Below are 17470 nucleotides of genomic sequence, written 5' to 3'. Positions count from 1 at the left end.
GTGATCAGAGATGGGAATTGTTGTGGTTTGTTGTGGATGGTTTGGATCCGGAGCGGATGAAACGTCTGATGCTTAGATCTGTTACAATTCTGCATGGTTTTTTATGTTTGGTTCTGTTTTCTCATTGACCTCGTCTAGTGGTAGTAGATCTGTTTAATTTTTCGTAGTTAATCATAGTTAAATGGTTTAATTCAGCTTGCTCTATTTAGTTTTATAGTTTGCTCTGTTTTCCTCTGCATTTTGTGATCAAGGATTGTTAGAGAAGATGAAGCTAGTTGTTAGTTGAACATTTAGTTAGTTATTTTGCAGCTTTTGATTCGTACCTTACTATTTTGGGAAATGGTCCCCACGATCTGTCTTTCTTCTGTCAAGGCTAACTTTAGGCAAAATTGTTCACTAGGTCTAGTAAAATGTTGTCGCTGAAGAGTTATCTTGCTTATGTCTTGTTTTTCGTCATGCATGTTCCCGTTATATTTGCCTAGATCTAGCTGTTAGAATAGATTATTTACATTTCCCGAGTCTATTAGTCAATTCTCAACCCCCAAAATGCGTGGCAATAGCCAAAAACAGTGTCCAAATTCTCTTGCATGTTTTCTTACGCTTCCATCTCTGTGGGATTCGACCCCTACTTCCTTATACTAGTTTTAGTATTGTGGGTTGAGGGTTTTGAAGAGCAGTGTAAGATTGTGTGCTCAACGACTGAGAGTTTCAAAGATTCTCTGAGTTCCTAAACCCCGTGATCTAGCGGATTCTCTAGATCTGAAAAGTCTGACTATTATTACACACACACGAACTGACTCATTGCTTAGCTTCAAATGGCGTCGTTGTCGGGGATGGATGGCGTAGTTTGTTTGCGTATTTAGAGATTTGACGTATATAGTTTTAATTTCCTTTTATTTGTTTTCTTTTCAGTTTATGAGCAGAGGCTCACGGTTTGGAAACTGGAGTAACTCGCCTGGGTCAAAGAACGCTCAATTCAGGTGGCAGGTCAAGGAGTCAACATCCACAGTCACCACCAGATAGGGGTTAACAACAGGAGATCCATTTCTGTTTGGCTCAGAAAGTGATGAAGATTGGAATTCGTCAGGCAGAGAGGACCCGAAGTCATCATCAGAAACAGAACACTCAGAAATAGAGGAGGAAGCAGACGTTGATATGGCAAACCTAGTGGATCCTGATCCTGAGATCGGTTCGCTCACCGCACATCTAGATAGCGAACCAGCCCATGCTATTGTCTCGAATCAGCGTCAAAGGTTCATCCACATCAAAACGAACGTGCTAGGCGTTCTGCCCACTTTTTCAGGACGGAGGAATGAATGTCCATATGAGTTCCTAAATAAGTTCAGCAAGCTATGTAGCATCCAGAAGAGGCCAAATGATGCGACGGAGGTTGTGTTTCATTAAAGCGGCCATATCCTAGCTCGCACGTCACCACATAAACCGCGTTAATGAAACACATGGCCCTCTCGCCTCCTCCCACTTCAACGTACATGAGTCCTTGACAACAAACAACTGAATCATCCTCTTCATCGTTTGAAGGATTTCCTCGAATCTCAAAAAAAAGTACCTATAACCAAAAAAGGACGAAAATTGAAATCTAAAATTATAGTAATTAAATTGAGAATAACTAGATTCTAATTAAAATCATAAATCCTTAGAATTATATTTCCTATTTCAAGTGAACATGTTCTTTCTTTTTAAAGTATCTTATTCAAATATATCCTAGTTTTAAATTTATTCTCTTCAATTTCATTTTATTTCTATTTAATTAATAAAATGACATTATAATTTTGTGTCGAAAAATAAATACTTTACTTTAATAAGTGAGGTGCAAGGAGTAATAAAAGCTTTTGCACAAATATAGCTTTTGTTTTACTCAACCAATAGTGTGGCAAATTATGTGAGTAGAGCATATATAGTGGGAGAGCATCGGGCCCACATTGATAAATTGGGCCCATATAAAAATTGAAAAGGGCAAGAGGCGGGGGGCGGGATTCGAACTCCACTCCCGCTCGCCGGTAAACCCTTCCTGATTCCGAATTCGATTTCATGGTATGTCGGCCTCCGGCGACAATCTCGACCTCAATCTCAGCCTCAATCTACCTCTCTCTAGATTGCAGCTGGAGAAGCATTCCCTATCGCCGGCGCCGCACCCTCGGATTCCTTCTCTTCCGCCATCCGCCTTCGCCGCCACCGGCTCCATTGATGATAAGTTTCTAGTTCACTCCAACGGTTTGATGATCGCACAACGACCGCCTTTTCCTCTTCCACCGTCGCACTTGCTGCCTCGGAGCAATGCGGTGCGTTTGATTTGCCTCCTTTTTTTTCGTCTGTGTATGATTGCTATAATTAGTGTTGAGCTCTAACTTCATTTGATTTTTTGGTATTTATAGGATTAGGATCGATGCTCCTGAAAAAGTTACACTAGGCATTACTTTTCTAATAGCAATAGAATAGTGTTTCATAAATTGTAGGATCTGGATTCTGATGTTTTTTAATCCATCACTTTATTTATTGTTCTCTCTTCCTTTCTGTATGATTATTAAGTCCTCACACTGCTCAGTGATATCCTAGAACTAGAAGCATCTATTGTCATGTCTTTGAGATTGAAAGTAGGTGTAATCACAAACTCATCATGTGGTAAAGAAGCATTCCAACAACTGTTTAAAAAATTACGAGCATTCAAATGTTCTCCAATGTGTATGAATTGAGCATTTCTGAAGTAGATTAGTTCAGCAGTATTTGGTTGTTCATCTCTGACACATTTTTAAGCTCATAGAATTTGATCCATCCACACACATTAGTTTTGAAAGCGGATAAGTTGCCACTAATTTACCGTTTCTGCTGGTGTTAATAGAGTTGGCATGTGGCACAAAATGTCCTCTGTTTCTTTTTGATGTGAAAAAGGGGGGGATGTTTTGATTCCAAATCCTTCCTTTGGGTGCATAAATGGAAGTTTATGAAATGAAGTGTTTTCTTAGGTTGTTCTGCTGGAGTCAAATATGGTAGTAACTAGTGAGATGAGAAAGGTTCTTGATTTGTATGGTAATGCTGACCTTTTAGCACCTATACTCCCATGTCCATTAATTATTGGTTAAGTTGTTTGACATGGTGAGCCTGATCGCTTCTTTTGAGATGTCTTTACAGCATGGATGTTATTTAATTTGATACTTTTCATGGTAGTCAACTTGGGCCGTTTCAGGTGCAATTAAAACATACTGCATAAATTCTGTGGAAGGAATATAATATTGAATATCATCCATATCAGTGTTGTTTCAGAGCATGGGGCGCTCCAGGGTGATTACGTAAAATCCGTGGCATGGGACCCATCAACTGGGGAGCATTAATGCCTCATGTTTTTGAATTTGTGTGTGTGTAGAGTTTTATAAATTAGTATAGGTAGATTCCTCGTGGTTTGAATTGTCTTCTTTATTTTCTTCCTTTTTTATGTGTATTTTGGAGTACTGGTCCTAAGCATATTGCTATAGGAGAAGTATGAATCTAGTAATACCCTTCTGAGATGTGATGTGCCTCTCTCAGATTTGAAAGTCATACAAATGGAAATATAACTGTAAAATCTTCTTCACATGCTCATGTTTCCTCAGCTATCAAGGAGAACAAGCATGGCTAACGATCCTAATTTTGAGGATTTGCCTTTTAGAATTATTACTACCTACAGTACAATGAGAAGCTTAACTTTGCTCTCCCATGTTTTGTTTCCCAAACTGCTAGAATATGAGTCTTTAAATTTGGATTACTGGTATAAGTATTCTCAAGTTCTCAGGTTAGCATAAAAAATTGTAAAAGGCTACTATAAAATTATATATGCAAGTCTCTACAATCTTCACAGCTTTAGTGTATCATTGTTCACCAGTCTAACTGGTATTTTATTTTTCTTACACAAGTTTTGAGCCTTAGTTGCTTGAGTATGTCTCTTCAGAAGCTCTCTAATTTTAATGTTATGTCTTTTAACTATTTTTGAAGCAGCCGAATGAACTTGCAAATGTTGGCTGTAAGTCTGGTGGTAATGCAAGTATCCTGATTCCTAAACAGGAGGAAGAAGTGAGCAAATTTGTGCTTGGGCCTTCATCTTACATGGGTGCTAAACGTCTCAGTAAAGCTAAATCTTCAAAACATGCAAAATCTGTTGTTAAAGATGCAAACCTAGGTAAATTAAGCTTATTTTATCTAGAATTGTGTAATTAATCATGATTATAGCAATTTATTTCTCACTGGTATCCTTGGTTCCTTGCAGAGGTTATTGCAAGTAGACGTGGAGATAAAGCGGTTGAAAGTATGACAGTTCTTTAGGTGAGGCTGGGAAAAATATATTGTTATAATGACTTTTTTGCAATTAAGTTTTTGCAATTAAGTTTTTGCAAATAATAGAAGTTAAAGGATGGTATTCCAAACGCTAAATTTTGCAGGTTTATTGACAAAGAAATTTATCAAGCTTATTCAAGAGGCTAAGGATGGCACTCTTGATCTTAACAGAACAGCTGATGTTTTACAGGTAATAGCTTTTTATTAGACGGATGCTCGTAAGTTATATAGAAGATGCAGTAAAGGCTGGAAAACTAACTGGAACGGAACAGAAAATAGAGAGGAATAGAGAACAAATGACTCGATATAAGATATGAATAGAAAATACAAAAGAAAAGATAATCCTCAAAAGAGGCCCTACGGTACTACCGTCCTGAACTGAAGACACTTTGCTCTTCTATTTAGGAGCTATTTAGGAGACTCTTTACTTTGAATAAAACTCATAAAGAATCCTAAACCAACTTTAACTCTAGGAGATAACAGCAATATCTAAACAATTACTAATGCTAGACTCCCTGCTCAAACAAATACCTGATAAAGAATAATAAACCACTGAAGAGAATGTAGTGAATGGAGTGGATGCCTTCTATAGAAAACATCCATCAGTATGTTTCTAAGTGACACCTTTTTAGTTCTTGTGCCTGATATTGCTGTTAATTGGTTTTGACAATATGCAGGTCCAGAAGAGGAGAATTTATGATATTACAAATGTTCTTGAAGGGATCGGTTTGATAGAGAAAACCACCAAGAATCACATTCGTTGGAAGTATGTTACGATCACCTTCCTTCACTTGTACATGTCTCATGCTTTTTCATGTGAACCATGTGTGGCTTCTTTGTGACAGAGGAGTTGAGATGTATGGACCTAAGGAGCAAGATGACAAAGTTTCTCACTTGAAGGTGCACCTATAGCACTTCTATGTAATTGTCAATTTTAATCATTATTGCTACTTATTTATTGGTAAATGTAGATATGAAGTACATTGTTATATATAGAAGTTTCTTTGTTTAAAATCTTACGCTGTTTATAAAATTTCAAGTGTCAGTGACAGAATTATTTTTCATGACAGGCTGAAGTTGAACTTCTACGTGCAGAAGATTGTAGACTTGATGATTGCATAAGGTATGGATAATTGAAAGAAATAACAATCTCTTGTAATCTTAAAGCTTAAAGGTGCTTGGCTAATGACTTAATTTTACACAGGCAGAAACTAGACGACATTAGGGGACTTGATCGAAAGTATGCTGATGTGTCCCCTTTTGATTTTTTATGTATACTAGTAGCGAAATTTGGTATTATAGTTTTTGGTATTTCTGCAGGAATCTCTTTCTGACAGAGGAAGATATCACGAGTCTTCCAAATTTTAGGGTTTGAACTCTCATGACATCCAGAATTTTTTCATTTCCTTACTCCTATATTCCACTGACTAGGCATTTTATTTTTGTACGACTGCTACAGAATCAAACTGTTATCGCCATTCAAGCTCCTCGTGCAAGCTTTCTGGAAGTGCCAGATCCTGATGAGGTGGGTAACTGGATTATTCTGGTTCATACTTTTCTTACCATTTTTTGTTGGTTTCTTAATGGTGCCATTTATCTCAGGATATTGGTTTCTCTCAGAAACAACATAAACTTATTGTGAGAAGCACGACTGGACCTATTGATGTTTATCTCCTGAGGTACTTGTATCAAGAGCTTGAGAAGTTGATGCATCCACTAAAATTTTCTTTATCTTTGTACACCTGTGAAGGATGCATATCAAAGTTATTACAAAGTTGTGTGATAAGACCCTCAAACTACAATTTATGTAGACCTCTAATATCAAATTCGTAAAATTTCTGCAGCAAAAAGGAACAGAAAAGTAGAGATGCCTCAGTCAAGCGTGCCAAGTTGTTGGATTCAATGGCCAGGACTAGTAGCAGTAGAGTTGATGAAGCCGATCTGTCCTCAAGTCCTGATACTTCAACGACCTCCAAGGCATCAGGGTTCCAGAAAATAGTCCCGTTTGATGTTGGTGTAAGTTCGTTTTTATAGCTTCAGTTAGTAATTGGTGAGAGGGGTTCATTATCTTTTTTTAACTGTGCACGGCTGCATGCAGAGTGATGATGACTACTGGTTGAGATCGGATCGTAATGTGAGCTTATCAGATTTATGGAGCTCGGAAGAGTTGTAGCACTTCAACAGGACAAAAGGATGTGCTGACCAACAAACAGAGGGAAAATGAAGGATGTATATAAGTTAGAACTACAGTTTTATTTCTATACCTACAATTATATTGAGTGATCAATCTGGAAAATGAGATCTTCAAATATCTCGCAGATTGGCTCTTCAGGTAGAAAAAATAAGGATGGAGCCTATCAATAATAAAATCCCTTTTTGCACTTTTGAAAATTTCAAATGTATATCTTTAGCATTCAATGCCTAAATAGTGTTTACAACGTGGGTCATCCAATTATTTGTTCCTATTATTTTTATATGGGGATTATGATCATCTTATGCATTTTCCTTTCATTTTGGTCATTTGCAGCAGTACTGATGTGAGAATGCCTTCTTCAATTTCAGTATTGATATTTGTTTGATGTTTACGCTATAATTAGTTTTAACTTATTTTTCCTCTACTTATGATATTTTTTGCTTACATTATGCTAATGTAATTTATAAGCAATAACATAAAGAAATGGACATTCATACTTAGAGTCGAACTCTGGTTTTATTGAGCTCAGGTCATTTATGAAAGGGTTATTCTTCATGAACATTGACCACGGGTTTAGCCTGTATTTAAAATGTTACTTATAAGTACTCAATTGTCTTGTTCAATTAATAGTTCAAGTCAAAAAATTTGAGACTTTTGTAGATATTTTCAAGTTTGGCTAAAAAGTCACTACATGGTCAAAGTAAAAACAACCCTTTGTTAAATAGAGGATTGAGTTCAACCCAAATCCATACTCAATTTATTTGTAACTCTAAAACAAAGTTAACAATTCTTCGTATATAGAGTCTTTTTGAAAACTAGAGGTGCAAAAGCATTGTAGCTTTACGATAGTTATCCAATTACCGTGTTAGTGTGCTATGTACAGAAAAGGAGATAGTCTAATTCAAACAAATGTGTATCAAATGTAGTCCCATAAAATGAGATTGTCACTAGATTACAGAAAAAAAAAAAAAAATTGCAGATCTCTGGAAATGAAAAAAAAAAATCACATGCCTCTTTTTTAGCTCCTAATCATTGTACTGGCGGAACTACATGGTGTTAATAAAGGGCTTTAGCCTCCATACAATAAATTTTTTTTATTAATATAATATTGTCAAATTTTCACTATTTTGTGCTAATCGTGGTTGCTCGGAAAAGTAATCCTGAAGAGCCATTGGGCGGCTACCTCTTGCTCACGAGTCACGATGGATGTATCGCCGGTTTGGCGGCACAAGACTTCCTCCCTATATCTCTTTCTTTTTCGAATGATTCTGTCAAGATTCGAAGGATTTCCTCTCTTGAATTAGCCCAAGTAAAACTTTTAGAGAAAATAAGTGAGAGACTTTCTTTGTTGTAAAAAAATAACGTGACGAATGAAGTATTATAAATGGGTTTAGGATAAATTGGATGATAAAAAATAAAAAAAGAAAAAAAGAAAAAACAACGATAAAATGATAATATTTGGAGAAGTGGAAAAATTTTAATATATATTTTTTTTATTTTTTCAATTTATAAAAAATGGTTAAAATACGATACCCACTCGGGGGCCGGCGAGTGGGTGTCACCGCTCACGCCACAACGCGCCGCATGTAGGGTGGGGGGCATCTCCAAGAGTCAATCCACTAGCAGCGTGAGCTCGCCGCTGGTTCATCTCGGCGAGCCCGAGCTACGAATGCCCTAAAATGTACTCCATTGTGTCATTACCTGGCAAGACGTTTCTATTTTGACCCAAGAATTTAGATAGTGGGGTTTTAGTGAATTAAATTACTATAAATAAATAAGAGTAAAGGAGAATGTGGTACTAGCATATAGTCGTTTTATCAATTTGGTCGCTTAATATCATTTAGATTATTTGGTCCTCATATAACTGGACCGAATCGGTCCCACTTAGAAACGTCAAAAAATAGGCGGTGATTCAATTTACTATATTAAATTACTAATGGTAATTAATTATACATAATTATAATTCTTAATTCCTATTAAATTACAAATTATTCATTTCATTTTCAACGATCTATCTTTTTTCCAATTTTGCTAATAGGAAAAGAATTATAATTAGGTAAATTAATTACCATTAGTAATTTAATATAGTCAAATTGGGTTATCGTCTATTTTTTTACGGTTCATGTAAGTGAGACGATTCGGATCAGTTTATTGTGAAGGACTATATAATCAAAAAGATAATATTAGGCAATTGATAAAACAGCTATTTAGGACCATTTCTTTCTCAATAAATAATTATATTATAGCAAGCAAAAGTAAGAAAGAGAAAGAGATGGAGGATAAAGTAAAAGATAATTATATAATAAAATGATAGAGCGATTAACGCAAAAAAGTGAAAGATCGAATAAAATAAGAGAGATAAGAGGATAAAGGAGGAGATGGGAGTTAATTATTTTCAAAAAGGAAAATGTCTCACTTAGATTGAAGTATAAAAAGGAATACGTCTCATTTAGGTTGGGACATGAGAGTAGTTCACTCGATTAATAAAAATATTCGTTTTCCATTGAAAAAGTCTCATTTTGCTATTTTCGGATATTTGAGATTTAAAGTCCCATTTTTTTTTTTTCATTTAGATAAATGTATGCACCATTCAACTATTTAACTATACACACACTCTATTATAAAATAAAACAATACTAGTATTATAAAAAAGTGGACTCATTTCACCATTTTTCTTCATAAAGTCAAATAATTAGTTAAAACCGTGTCAAGTAAAATGAGATTATGAAGGTCAGGAAGAAGGAAGCAGTAGCAAATTACAGCAAATGTATAACTACTTTTTCGTGAAAACCATTTGAACCTATTTCTATTTGTAGAGAAACATATCTTCAAGGTTGCTGGAAAAATTGAACAAAATCCCACCAACCATTCTCCATACTTTCCATGGCAAAGATTGAAGTCAGCCCCACACAATCCACATTCCTTCACTGAAACACACCAATAGATTCTCCTCTCCATCATATTATTCAAGGATTTACTGCAATTGATTACGGAAAAGGGAAAATGTTAGCTTCTCGCCTCAACTCTCCATTTCTCCATTGTCCCCTTAAGCTTTCCTCCCCATCCCCATTTCCCACAAAACCCCTCAAAACGCAACGCTCTCCCTCTTCCTATCCATGCGTCAGAGCAGTTGATCTTGATCAGAGCACAGTACATAACATTTTTCCTAAAATCTATTCTTATTAATTTTTTCTCCAATTGGTGATATGAGTAATGAATTTGATTGCAGATAGTGGCAATTACAGTTGGAGTGGTCAGTGTTGCAGTCGGGATTGGAATTCCTGTCTTTTATGAGACCCAAATTGACAGTGCTGTAGGTTTTCTACTTCCCTTTTCTCATCATTTTCCCCCTTTTTTAGGTCTTTTAAAATGTTGGATTGTTTGAAGTAACTATTGAATTATGTATTGATAAGAGTTTTGATATGGAGTCTTTACTGTTGTTTTTTTAAGGCCAAGAGAGAAAATACACAGGCATGCTTCCCCTGTGAAGGCTCCGGTGCTCGTAAGTCATTCTCATTGTTGCCTAAATTGAGATTTCTAATTGATGTGCAAAAACAGTTGAAGGTTCCTTCTATATTTAGTTTGATGGTGGCTTTAGAGAGTTAGAGAAGGTTGCATATTAGATGTTGCTATCCCATACCATTACGAAGTTTTCCTAACTTTGCGCGCGCACACACACACACTTGCGATATGAAATAGGTTCGTGGAGATATTGATCCAATTACAAAGTGAATGCATGATATGTGCTTGTCAATTTCGGTTCCATAAAGTTTTAGTCGTATGAGTTCTGAATGCCGTAGTTGGGAAAAAGAATTTCTCCTACGAAGGATACGCAAAGGAAGAAAGCACTACTTGAAATAAAATTTGTTATTCTTGGTTGTTCTTTTGTTCATTGTTACTTTTGAAAATATATAGTGTTAGGAAAAATGTATCAAAATGTGTATTAGAAGGCTATCCTCCAACAATGCTGGTGTGTTTTACCTCTGATTTTCCTAAATATACTAATATTTACCATATACCGAAGCTAAAAGTTCCATATGGAAATTAATTTGTAAACATAATGCTAAATTGATATTAGGGGCCGGCCTGACTTGTTACGCATTGGTTTATTATACAAGTAAGAGCCATGCTATTCCAAGTCCAAACAAAATGACAATGCCATTGCCTAGTTATATGCCCAAAAGAGGGCTCCGTAACCAGCCGCTTCATGCACGCCCCATTTATTCCACCCCTAATAATCCAATTCGAGACCATGGCGAAGTATGGCGATTGAATAATTATGATGATCAACGGATAAGTAACATAATGCAGAGTGTGTCGGTTTCTGGAGTGTTATTCAGTTAGCCATACATGATGATCAATCTGTTTAATGGGTCCGGTTTTGAAAGAAGAAGGTTTTCAAATGTTAATCTCTTGATTTTCTTGTTCTCTTTTTTCCTAATGCACTATTGTGCGTATTTTCGTGTTATGCATTATGTATTGAATGATATGGACTAGTCTAGTACTGTTTTTTGTTATGTAGAGGTATCTGGCTTTCACTAGTGATAAGTGGTCGTAAATACAAGTAGCAAGATGAACGGGTATTACTCTCCTAAAATACAACTACATATCTGTCTCTGTTGTATTAAATCTGTTGCATGCCTTCTGCTATATAAGTGCACTTGTTTGTGTGTCCTTGCCATTCTCGTACATGCGCAGTAGCCCACGGTTTAGTATACATGAACCGGGTGCTTTTCCTAGATTTGTAATCAGCTATACTGTATTATTCAATATTACAAATTTTCTGCAGAAAATGTAGATTTTGCTTGGGTACCGGCAGTGTGTCTGTTGAGCTTGGTGGCGATGAGAAAGAAATTTCTCGGTGCATCAACTGTGACGGGCTGGCTCATTGACGTGCACCACATGCCAGGCAGTGGAATTCAACCTCGTTACCTTGACCGTAGGTGAGTTGACTGATCATATATCGTTTATCTCCATCCGTTATGTAAGTTACAGCTATTATCGGTATATACAAACGCACAGAAGAGTGGAAACTGTATGCCTTGTAATGGCTACCTAACGATGATGAACACTTACAATTATTCTTCTGTTTTGCATCAATCAGAGAGTTTAAGGACGACGACTGAGTGCTGCAGAGAACATGGCTGGTTCGGGTGAATTCTCTAATGCCAAATTAACTGTGTTGAAGTTACGTGGATAGGGCATTGACACATTTTTGCTCAAATACATATATATATTTTTGTGTATTTTCTTGATTTTGTGTATTTCACTTGTTCGGCTTTTACATGCATTTGATGTATGTTAACTGAAAGCAGATGTAGAGAACAATGTGTGGAAAGGAGAAACTATATCTATAATATCTTCAGTTTTTTATGATAGTAGAAGAAAGAAATTGAGTTGCAAATGTAACTTGATAAGAGAGTAGTAATATTTATTTGAATTGATAAAAAAACAACTACTAAGATTCAAAAATATACTCAAAAATTTTTTCTTTGAACAAGATTCAGTTCTTTAAAAAATTAAAAGAAGGAAAAAGTTTTATTTTTTTTTATGATAAAAAAAGGATGTGGAAGTAAAATTTTTCCCATCTATTTTGTCACATTTAGGGAAACAAAAGTGAAATGATTTTTCAAGAAAAACCCGGAATACTCATCTAAAATATCTTAAATTTAAATATTGATCATAAACTAAAATTAAATCTCTATAAATTTTTTACTTCTTCCCAATTTAGTTGGGGTTTTTCCGAAAGGATTTAAAAAATTAATTTTTTAAAGAAAAGGGAAGGTAAAAAAAAGAGGAATAAGTAAAAAGCTATTTGTAAATCGAAAAAGAAAAAAGAATTTTGTTCCGAAAACTACTTCGATAGAGGAATTTGGAATTTTTGGAAAATTAACTGATTCCTACTTCCATTCAAATTGATTTTTTTGGGGTTTTAAAAAGAATGAAAGAAATGGAAAAAACCAACAAAAATTGCAAAAAATGACTTTTCTTTCCCAACCTTCTTTCCCAATTCCCAAATTCCCCCAATTTCCGGGGTTGGATTCACCGTTCCTCCGTCACAGGTCGTGTATTGCACGGATGCGACACCAGTTTCTTTAAAAAAAACCCAAAAAATAATCATAATCTCATTTTAATAATGACTGAAAACGTGTTTAAAGCCCCTTGACAGCGGGGGTTCGAACCTGCCGGGCGAAGCCCAACAGATTTCAAGTCTGTCTCCTTAACCACTCGGGCATATCGACAATTTATACAACTATTAAAATGGGAAATAATCCCAAAAAATTTCCTATAAATGAGGTGGGGATTTAAATGAGATCCTATAGTTGGGGTGTAGATCAACAATTTTTTTTCCCTTTTTGAGGTTTATTCCTATTTAAAATATTAGGGGTACAGTGTATTTTCCTAGTTTTTAAAAAAACTCCTACTAGTTTTTAAAAATTTTTTGAATATTTTTTCCACATTGAAACATTATATGATTGTCATCATCTTCATCCAAAAGAATTAACAAAAATAAATAAATAAAAATATACCAATTCCAGTTAGAAATTCATAGAATTCCCAAATAACTTAACTAACATCTCAGTCTTCAGCAGCATTTAAACGGTCCTCTGTTTTCTCCTACAGACTCTCATCACGTTTACATCTTGCCAACTCCACTACATTTTCATTACTTTATCAAAAAATTCTCTAAAAAAATATCCATTCTCCCATCCAAAAAAAACCCAATACCTTTCTCACTTCAAAACAGTATCAATAAATCTAGGATTAATATTTACATTTTGTTTGGTTGGTGTTTTCTTTTTTTTATCTAATTTAAAGAAGTAATCCCCTATAACTTTTAGGGTAGATCATCTCATCATCATTGAATTTTTTAGAAGAAAATTTGTAATTAATCTTTCCCTCCGTTGACAATGATGGATCGGAAGAAGAAGAAGGGATCGTGTTGGGGTTGGTTCGTGTTGTTTAAAAGTGTTAGGAGGCATCGCATTCTCGATTTTCGTATTTTCAAATCAAACCCTTTCCGGGTTTTGCTGCCGCCTTCTCCGTCTCTAAGAAATATTCCCCGCTTTTAGGCGTCGCCAAAAAGTTTTCGACGTACAAAAATGTACTTTTCATCACTAATTACTCGTTTTTTCCCAAACCCAAGTGTTTGCTTAATTTCTTCCCAAAATCTGGACTCCCGTGGGAAAAGTTGTTTGGGGGGTCGGGGGCGGCTTTGGAAAAATGAGTTTTATATCTTGGTAGATTAGTCTTTTGGGGGTTGGTTTTTTTTTTGGTTTGTAATATTAGTATGGAGGGTGAATTGAGAAAAGAGTCATGAACCAACGAACTCAGAGTATGGTTTTTGGAAAAAAAATAGTCTGATTAACGGGGCGTTGGCCTTTTGGGATTGATTGTTAAGGACACTAGTATTTTTTGTCCCGGGGTTTTTTAAGACAATTTATGTGATGTTTATAAACCCCCCAAAAATAGACGGATTTTTCTTTTGAAATAAGTTATGATATTTTCTTTTTAAAACTAAAAACATGTGATTGAAAAGTTGTGATAAGGTTGATGGTTGTTGTTGATATTTGATGGTGATGGTATGTGTTGGGTGCAGCTGGAAAGTTGGAGGATAGTAACATAGCTTGGAGAGGGGATTCTGCTTTGAAAGATGGAAGTGAGGCAAAGCTTGATCTGTCCAAAGGGATGTACACGCCGGCGATAATATGAAGTTTGGATTTCCGATGGCCTTCACCGCCACCGTGCTCTCGTGGGCCATTCTCGAATACGGAGCCCAGATGATGCTCGTCGATCAATTGGAGCCTGCTCAAACTTCCTCAAATGGATCACCGATTTCCTCGTCAACGCTCACCCGGTTGATAATGTCCTATACATTCAGGTTCATTCACCATCACTCATACTATCATACACTCCCTCGTCCACGAAAATAGTACTCCCTCCGCTCCATAGTAATATAGCATTTTGCCATTTTGAGTACGTTCTATAGTAATAGAGTAATTTTTCTTTTAGTAAAAGTCAACACATTTTTTCACACCTACTTTACTCTTTCTTACTTTTTTTCTCTTCATCTCTCTACATTTTTAATTTTCCACTTTTCTTCTTTACTTAACTCACTTAACACAATTTTCTTAATCTCCGTGCCGAAAAAGCCTCCATTACTATGGAACGAAGGAGTAGTAATATTTTTTCATTTTGAATAGTCCATCAAAATTATCTTCTACTCCCTCCGTCCGCCATTGGAGTCTCATTCATGGCTGACACGAGTTTTAGAAATGTTAAGAAAAGTGGGTGGAAAAAAGTTAGTGGAACAAGGGCCCCACTTGTATATATTAGTTTTAAATAAAATGTGAGTTGAATGAGTTAGTGGGGTGGAACCCTATTACTATTTATGGTAAAAGTGAACCGGACTCTATTCAGCGGAGGAGGGAGTATCTATTTATAGTAGTTTTTTCTCTATGGGTCCAATTTTTCACTAATAACAAACTAATCACTTTCTCTCTCTATCTTCTTTACTTTATCAACTAAGACTATTTTTTATGGACGGAGGAAAAACTATTGGCAGGTGGGCAATCCAAAGGTGGACCACGGTTGCTGGAACAAGCCGGAGGATATGACGGAGGCGAGGCCTCTACTGATGGTGAACGTCACATCTCCGGGAGACGACGTGCAGCCGAGGCAGCCGCGGCCCTGGCTTCGGCTTCACTTGTTTTAAGAGCGTTAATGCTACGTATTCAAGCTTGCTTCTGAAGCATGCTCGTCAATTGTTCGCATTCGCAGACAAGTATAGGAAGTCTTATAGCATCAGCATTCCTCAAGTTGGAGATTTTTATAACTCCACCGGCTATGGGGATGAGCTCTTGTGGGCCGCGGGCTGGCTCTACCACGCCACAGCTGAGCAACCTTATCTCGACTTTGTGACCGGGAAAAATGCCGATCAATTTGCTGATTGGGGAATCCGTCATGGTTTAGCTGGGATAACAAGCTCCCTGGAGCACAGGTAGTTCCAATTCTCTTTTATACTGATGTGAATATTTATTTATTTTATTTGTCAACATAGATACATACTACTATCTCTGTCAACAAACAATGTCTTGGTACTGGACGATACAAATTTTATTATAAAATTAATAAAGTAAGAGGATTGAAAAAAACTGATTAAGGTGTTGTAGTGAAAATTGAAGTACCAAAACAGATAAAGACTAATTTGGTAGACGGTCCAAAATAGAAAACCATGACTATTTCCGTGTTGGACTCTACTTGTAATTAAGCATGCATGTGCTCGACTGCAGGTCCTAATATCTCGAATTAGCTTCTTCGGAGGAAAAGACATCTCCAACTCCGACATCCTCATGCAATATCGGGACTCTGCAGAAGTGGTAATGTGCGGCCTTCTACCGGAATCACCATCCGCCACCTCTAGTAGAACCGAGAGTAATCTTCTTGAGCTCGCGCGTTAACAATTTAAAATTTAGAATATCCTAAAAATTATTTCAATAATTGAATATAGTAGAAAAATGTTACATATACTAAGTGAACACAGACCGCTCACGTTTAGCATTATTTATTTCGGTTTATACATTTAGTTTGATTTTAATACTTTAAAAATTATTATTTAATTTACATCGATATGAGATATTTGTTTGTATGCAGATGGTTTGATATGGATAAGTGAATGGAACGCATTGCAGCATCCGGTGGCATCAGCATTTCTAGCAGTCCTCTACGGCGACTACATGAACGCTGCACAGGTGTCTTCCATATCGTGCGATGGGACGACATTTACGCCTGTGGATCTTCGCGAGTTCGCACAGACACAGGTATGCATGTATGTATAGTTTTTCACTCATGCAATGAGACCTATTTATTTTGTAACAAATGGTGTTAGGTCGAATACGTGCTTGTAACAACCCGATGGGTATGAGCTACGTGGTGGGGTACGGTGGAAGTACCCGGAATACGTGCATCACAGAGGAGCCTCGATTCCGGGGATGAGTTCCCCACCTGCAAGGAGGGTTTCAAGTGGCTGGACTCTGATCAGCCTAACCCTAATGTGGCGGTGGGAGCGCTCGTTGGCGGACCATCTCTCAACGAAACGTACGTGGACGCGAGGAACAACTCGATGCAGGGCGAGCCAACCACATACAACTCTGCTCTCATCGTTGCACTCCTCTCGTCGTTGCTCACCGCCTCATCTGATGTTAAACCTTTTGCATGAGGGATGAAACAAAACACAAAACCCTAGTTTTGTTTATGGCTTTAATGAGATGATATTTTGCTAAGACCAGTTTGAATTTAATATACAAATTGTTTGGCAGTGCACGACCTGGTTTTGTTTTCTCGTGTCAATTTTGTACTTTATTAAAACTTTTCAAGTATTAGAAGATTAGAAAATGAGTTCGAGACCTAAGGGTGATCATAAGAAGAAAAAAAGGAGGAGAAAGAGCTACTCCCTCCGTTCACCAATATAAGGTTAAGTTTAACTAGGCACAGTTTTAAGAAATGCAGTGGAATGTGAATGGAAAGGGTTGGTGGAATATGGATTCTAATTTTATGATGTGAATCCGGTATTCAACATGACAAGGAGCCAAGCTAGAGTTAGAGGTATGATTCAAACTGGATTTTTCCTATAGAGATAAAGTCCAAATGCTCTTCTCAAGCCACCATTGCCTTTATCGTCGAAAGAGCTTTGCATGAGTACCTTGAACGCCTCAATCGGAATCCGAATGATGAAGTTATGGCCGTTCTATGAAAGCCGCGTGGCTCTAGAAGAATTTTCCTGCCGGGCTTCGCCCGGATATACTTTTTGATCGTTTTATTTTGCTCCTACTCTTAGTATAAATAGATGTTAAGGTTTTTCCATAGCAACTTTGTACTCGTTTGTAAACAAACGAAGTCTAAACATTGAACATCCCTCTTCATCATTGGAGATTTATCAAAATCCCTTATGGT

At 36.6% G+C, this 17470-nt stretch overlaps 1 long non-coding RNA gene and 2 pseudogenes across 1 annotated transcript; all 3 read left to right on the top strand.

The window, feature by feature from the left end:
• The first annotated feature begins 1968 nt into the window (after positions 1–1968).
• LOC125198831 lies at positions 1969–6834 on the top strand (annotated as a pseudogene).
• A 2476-nt stretch (positions 6835–9310) lies between these two features.
• On the top strand, positions 9311–11895 carry LOC125198828. The gene is made up of 4 exons (XR_007172478.1): positions 9311–9667; positions 9747–9830; positions 9968–11460; positions 11622–11895. It is a non-coding gene; the product is annotated as an uncharacterized LOC125198828 (long non-coding RNA).
• A 1533-nt stretch (positions 11896–13428) lies between these two features.
• Positions 13429–16840, top strand: LOC125198826 (annotated as a pseudogene).
• The last annotated feature ends 630 nt before the right edge of the window (positions 16841–17470 follow it).

The sequence above is a fragment of the Salvia hispanica genome, unplaced genomic scaffold (genome assembly GCF_023119035.1).
Source record: "Salvia hispanica cultivar TCC Black 2014 unplaced genomic scaffold, UniMelb_Shisp_WGS_1.0 HiC_scaffold_29, whole genome shotgun sequence".
Taxonomy (NCBI): domain Eukaryota; kingdom Viridiplantae; phylum Streptophyta; class Magnoliopsida; order Lamiales; family Lamiaceae; genus Salvia; species Salvia hispanica.
This window is presented reverse-complemented; position numbering and strand designations above follow the sequence as displayed.